Here is a 6,503-nt window from a genome sequence, read left to right as displayed (position 1 = left end):
GAACTTGACTTGGGAAATGCAACACCAGCTTGGTAGATTGGATACTCAATTAAGACTACCATTAAAATAAAAAAAAATGTCTCTGAGCAATTGCTTTTATGTACTTAATTAAAAAGTGAATGTATCTAATTTTAAAAACCTGAACAGAAACTCAATTCAACTAAAAAGTGTACATTGAAGAATCCCCATAGGCACAATTTTCTTTAGTAAGTGCTACAAAGAAGCAAAATGGTCATGAAGTAAGTACAGACCAGTGTGACCCAGGTAAAATACAGAACTCCTCGGTTTTTTGTACAATTAGATCTATGAATATCAGTGTAGACCTAGAGTTATATTCTTTTGATTCTAACCAACTCATTCTTCTTGGAAATTACTATACAGTAGCCAATACATGGAACCTCCTCAGGTGCCCATTAACAGATAAATGGATAAAGAAAATGTGGCATATATACACAAAGGAATTTTACTAAGCCATCAGGAAGAATGCAATTATGGCATTTGCTGATAAATGGATAGAAATGGAGAACATCACACTAGGTAAAAGAAGCCACGCTCAAAAAGTCAAGGGTTGAATATTTTCTCTCATATACAGAAGCTAGCCTAAATAAAGGTTAAAAATGGGGAAGAGATGGTAATACAATGAAAATAGAAATGAGATCAGTGGAGTAGAGAGGAAGCAGAGAGAGGCAGAGAGAGAAGGAACAAGAGAGGAACAGTGGAATGAAATTGACCAAATTATGTTAAGTACATAAATTAATATATCACAGTGAATTTCACCTTTATGTAAATCTATAAATCACATTTTTTAAAAGCTATAAATAAAAAAGAGTAAAAAAGATGACACAATAAGCAGTCACCAGGGATATTATAAAAATATCTGAATAAAGCATAGACTAAAAAAAATCAAAGAGAGTAACATTACTTGGAAAAGATCTATTAGAAGAAAGTTCTTTCAGAACCTGGGAATGTGGAACAGGAAGATCAAAGATGACTTTGGATGAAAGATCTGAATTATGCATGTGACATAAAAAGAGTGGGGAGAACAGAATTATGCAAAGATTATGATAGAATTGAGAAAATGTCAATATATTTTTTACCGCATTCTCCTGAAGATTTTGTAGGCTATGATAGAATGGCTCTTTGAATTATACTTTGTCACCCTTAGGTCCACATAAACACAGGTATAAATAACCCTATTTAGAAAAGTCAATGAAAAGAGCTCAAAAGGTACAGAGATGTGATAGATTAGTGACATCAGAATCATAGATTTGATCGTTTTAGCCCCTAATTTTTTACTTTTGCTGCCACCCTTGTTAATTATTTCAGCTGAGTGCATGGAAAATCTTTGTTTCAATATTCAGAGTGTAGGTTGCACACAAAAAAGTTCACCTTTAGTTTTTAAAAAGTCCTTTGATTAATTTGTTTCTTTAAACTGCTGATTCCAAAATACTACATTGTTTTGCTACATTTTGAGCTCATGATTCAAATTTGTCTGTCTAGGCTAGTGTATTTTAGAACTGAAAGGCTTAAAAATGTCTAGTCTTTGCTTCTGTGTTTATCTCTATGTTCCACCTTCCTAAGATGAAAGTAACAAATACATTTTTCTGCCCTACTAATATGCAAATTCAGCTTCCCTACATTAAGAGCTCTGGAGTACATATTGTTGTAACTGATGGGGAAGTCTAAGCTGGTATAATGCTGCTCTTGGCCTTGACATAGAATAGATGATTAAAATAAAATTGCACTTCTCTGGCAGTGTTAAATATTGGCCAGCTGCCCAAATTCAGTGGTGCACATTCTGGTAGGCTTAGCTTCTCTAACACATTGCACCACTGAGCTCAGACTCTCCCTGCCTGTTACTTCAGATGTGCTGGGATTGATATATTTATCCCGCCTCATTGCCTGTGAGTACCGAAGACATTAAAGAAAAGATTAACCTGCAGGTATTATGAACACTGGGGACTCTTACATTAGATGTCACTTCTTGAAACATTGCCTTTTAAAGATGACATGCATGAAACAGATCAAAATGAAATTTGTATTATATAAGTGGTTTTAACCATTCACTAGAGAATTATAATGTGTATGTGTATGACATCATATCATAGACCAAAAAAGTTTCTGTGAATTTTTCTATTTAATTCATATCTCCAGACCCTATATTCAAAATATATAATAACAAAAGTTCCATAAATTGTTCAGGCAAAACAAAACAACACAAATCTTGCTTTATACAGCAGACCACAAGAAGTTATTTTTAACTAATTTAAGAAAAATTTCTTTTCCCCATCTATGCCCTCCAGTGAGTTAGTAGCTTGGTTGCATTTTTACAGATTCAATTACATATTGCTAAATAAAATACAAATCATTATGGTGTATTGATTGAGGCTGAATATTCAGTAATGCTAGTATTTTAATATAAGATCCACCATTTGAAACTGTCTGAACTAGGACAGGTTTACCAACATGTGTTAACATACCTGTGGTCAGTTTCCTCATGTATAAAAATGTTAACTTCTCTCTCAATAGGGCTTCTGTGGGGACTAAATGATTTAGTACATATTCAGCACTGAGAATAGTTCCTAATACATAGTGAATACTTGGTTAATGTCAGCTACTATTAATAACTAAGATATGGGCATATGGAATGCTCAAAAAAACTACATTATGTATAGAACTGCTAATGTTTATTCTAGGGAAGAGAAAACCTGGAGGTGGGATTATAGCTGCAATCAAATATCTGAAAAGTTGGTAAGTGGTTAAAGCTTTGAACTTAATCTAGTAAAATAGTGCAAAAATAGCATATAGCAGACACAAATTAACAGTTACTTTTCTGTTTCCAGTTCAAGTCTTATCCACATGGATTTTGAGGTAGCCCACATTTACAAAAAAAAATCATTAGGATTACAAAGTCTAATCTGTACTTTTACAGACTGTGTAACTGAACAAAGAATCAGATAATATACACACCCTGGCCCCTTTAGAGGCTGAGGTATTCACATAGATATTATAAATTCCAAAAGTAAGGTGATTTCTCAAGCACCCTCCCCCAATTCTAGTTTCTCTAAAACACACACACATGCATACACACACACATATATATATGTGTTTGTATGTATACACACACACACACACATTTAAGAGAGTTTTTATAATTGGATGATCAAAGAAACAAAGGAGAACAAAAGAACAGCCTTTTTCTTCAGCTATAGTACTGTGTTTTTAACATTACAAGCAAACCATTGTCAAATTATTCAGCCAAAATTTAAATAATTTAACATTATGTATGTTTAATCAGAAAATACATTTTATACATTTCAGAGCCTCTGACTTCTTACTGGAATTGTTTAACAGAGTTCATGCAGCAATGAATCAGTACTGAGTGCACCTGGAAACTTGGAAAAAATGCTGATATCCAGGTTATATCCCCAAGGAATCTAATTTTATTAATCTGGAGGTAGTGATCTGGAATCAGTGTTTGAAAGCTCTCCGGGTGGTCCTAATGTGCAGTCAAGGTCAGGAACCACTGGTCATCTTAATTGTTCCACTGAGGTATCCTAACACAATTAACTAAGGAAATTATTACATAATGAAAAAGCCATTATGTAAATGAAACATTGTTTCATGAGTTTATAAACATTTAAAGCCATGTCTTCTAGAGATCAAGAAAAGGCTTGCAAGTTTGGACTCTTCCAAATTTTCCATAATGTTGTCATTAACAGGTTTTTGCATGAATTCAAATTCAACATCACACACACATAAAAACAAATCCCCAATGCCATGAAGCCAAGAGAAAGGAGCACTTCATAGATTCAGACATGGAAATATAAAAGTGAATAAATTAAGGTCTCTGTTTACAAGAAGCTCAAGATTGGATTTTGACATAGAACAGCAGCACAGCTAAAGTATGCAGCTAACATTCACTTGTTGAGTTCTTGCTGTGAGCTAAGCACTGCTTTGAACACATCACATGAATTCTCCTATGCCTTTTTTATAGGTATGTTGTTAGCTTATTGTTGTTGTGACCAAAATACCTGAAAAGTATAGCTAGAGAAAGACAAATTTAGTTTGCACCTCCATTGTTCTGAGCTTGAGGTGAGGAAGAACATTGTGGTGGAAGGGTGTGGCAGAGGAAAGCTGCTCAATTCATATCAGCTGAGAAGCAGAGAGAGGTGCAAAGGACAAAATATAAACCCTAAAGTCATACCCCCAGTGACCTACTTCCTCAGCCATATCCCACCTGCATATAGTTACCACCCAGTTAGTCCATTCAAATTATTATCCCATCAATAGATTAGAGTACAATTCTTATAATCTAATAGTTTCACCTCTGAACATTCCTACATGAATCCAAGAGCTTTAAGGCGGGGGCGGGGGGGGGGTGTGAGGGACACTTCATATCCAAACCAAAACAGTAGATGAAAAAATGGAGGAATTTAGATGCTAAGAAAAGTATCCAAGGTTGTATTGCTGCTGATGGTGGAGCCAAGATATTATCCTAACATGAGAACCAGAGAGCTGGCATTTGCAACTCCTAAATCACACTATTTTTCAAGCTCAAAATCACTCTGAGACTTTGTCACTCAGTCAACAACTTTCTGCATCTTCATATGAAAATCCATATGCTTATTAAAAAAAATTGTTCCTTTGAAAACAGAAATTGTTCCATGCCTCATTAAAAGCAAAATTGGAGATTTGGGGGTTTTTTTTATAAAGTTTTGAACAATCCTTAATAAAAATAATAGTGATTTTTTATTTTCAATAATGAAAAACAATTCCTTTTTTAGGAGTTTGCTTTCTTCGATGTTGTGCAAAAAAGTATGAGTAGAACCAAAAGTAAATAAACATTGTCACATTTGTTGACACTACTCTCCAGTTCCTCATATTAACTTTACCATTCAAACAACAGAACACTTTAGGGGTTGGGAAAGGGATAAAGGAAAAAACAAAACAACTTTATACTCACAGAGATGGCTTCTTTTCCTTCTCTGCTGCCACAGGTATTCAGTTGTATATAAAATTGAACCTGCTCAACGACTAGAAATGATGGGCCCATATCCTGGTGCAGGGTCATACAATTAGAACAGTGGTGCAGCTACCAACTTGTAATTTTTAGGGACTGCTGTTTCAATCAGCTGTTTTCACTGCTGTCACTAAAAAAAACCTGACTCAAACAACTGTAGAAAAGGAAAGGCTTATTTTACAATTCATGGTTTCAGAGGTCTCAAGCCATAGACAGCAGACTTCATTCCTCCATGCTCAAGGTGAGGCAGAACATTGTGGGAGGGAAGTGGAGGAGGGAAATGACTCTTGCCATGGTCAGGAAGTAGAGACAAACTCCACTGCCTAGATAGGAATATAAACCCAAAGCCACACCCCAATTCCCACCTCCTCCAGCCACACCCTACCACTTCAGTTACCACGCAGTTAATCCCTATCAGGGGATTAAGCCACTGATTGGGTTAAGACTCTTACAACCCAATCATTTCTCCTCTGAACTTTTTTGCATTGTCTCTCATGGGAGCATTTAGGGGATACCTCACATCCAAACCGTAATAACTGCAAACATTGCTTTCTCTTAAGTTGAACCAGAAAAAACTTCTTATGTTCCTTAGGCTTTGGAATGTGTTCAGGAATATAGGAATATTGAAAAGGTTCAAAATTTGGTCTCCACCAGTTACCAATGAAGTCATCAGTGACCCAGACTTACAGGACTCCATCTTGATGTCATTAAGCATTTAGTCCTTCAACTTTATCTTCTCCTACTTGAAGTTCACTACCAGGTAATTTGAAGAAAGTTGTTCACAGTTGTAGCAGTAACACATGGGGTAGCCAGTGCTCATGTAGACTCAGAACTCCTTCTACAGTTCTTCTCATTGCAATTTTATCAAATTCCTCTCTCATGGGCTGAAATCTGACTGCAACAGTGCTTTCCTTCTCATAGAAGGGCATTTGTACCAAAAGTATAATTGCTGAGAGGGTACAGGTTGTTGGTGTGCTCCAGGGTGAGGGGCTTGGTCTGCTGGATGTACTTTGTAGCCAAACTAGGTGACCCTACTTCCAGCCTGTCTGTGTATGATTAGGTGGAATCACAGACATGCTGGAGAGCTCTGGAAATGGAGTTGAGAAGATAGGAGGCAGGGGAGATATTCATGTTCCACTCAGCAGCCACTGTCTGCCATTAACAGGAGAGGGCAAGAGAGGCAGAAACAATTCTTGATAATGTATAGCCTAGATAATTTTATGAAAATATTTGGATGAAATAGCTCACAGCCTTGAAAGAAAAGATGAAAAAACCACATTAGGGAAACTGAGGGATCAAATAGGCCTGGGACTTTAAGAAGCAGGAACAATGGAGTCTTTTCAGGTCTCCACGGTTGAAATTAATCATGTTCAATGTTCCCTCCCTTCTTTCACTTCACTAAATATCCAGATATCAGGAAGACTGTGATCCATTGATCTTCAGGACCCACCTGCTGGCCAGGAGAAACCAGGCACTTGAT

The 6,503-nt window shown here is 36.2% G+C and overlaps 1 pseudogene; it reads right to left on the bottom strand.

The window, feature by feature from the left end:
• Window positions 1-5,004: 5,004 nt before the first annotated feature.
• Window positions 5,005-6,215, bottom strand: LOC101978036 (cleavage and polyadenylation specificity factor subunit 5-like; annotated as a pseudogene).
• Between the last annotated feature and the right edge of the window lie 288 nt (window positions 6,216-6,503).

The sequence above is a fragment of the Ictidomys tridecemlineatus genome, chromosome 5 (genome assembly GCF_052094955.1).
Source record: "Ictidomys tridecemlineatus isolate mIctTri1 chromosome 5, mIctTri1.hap1, whole genome shotgun sequence".
Taxonomy (NCBI): domain Eukaryota; kingdom Metazoa; phylum Chordata; class Mammalia; order Rodentia; family Sciuridae; genus Ictidomys; species Ictidomys tridecemlineatus.
The sequence above is the reverse complement of the archived record's forward strand: the minus strand, read 5'-3'. Positions and strand labels throughout refer to the sequence as shown.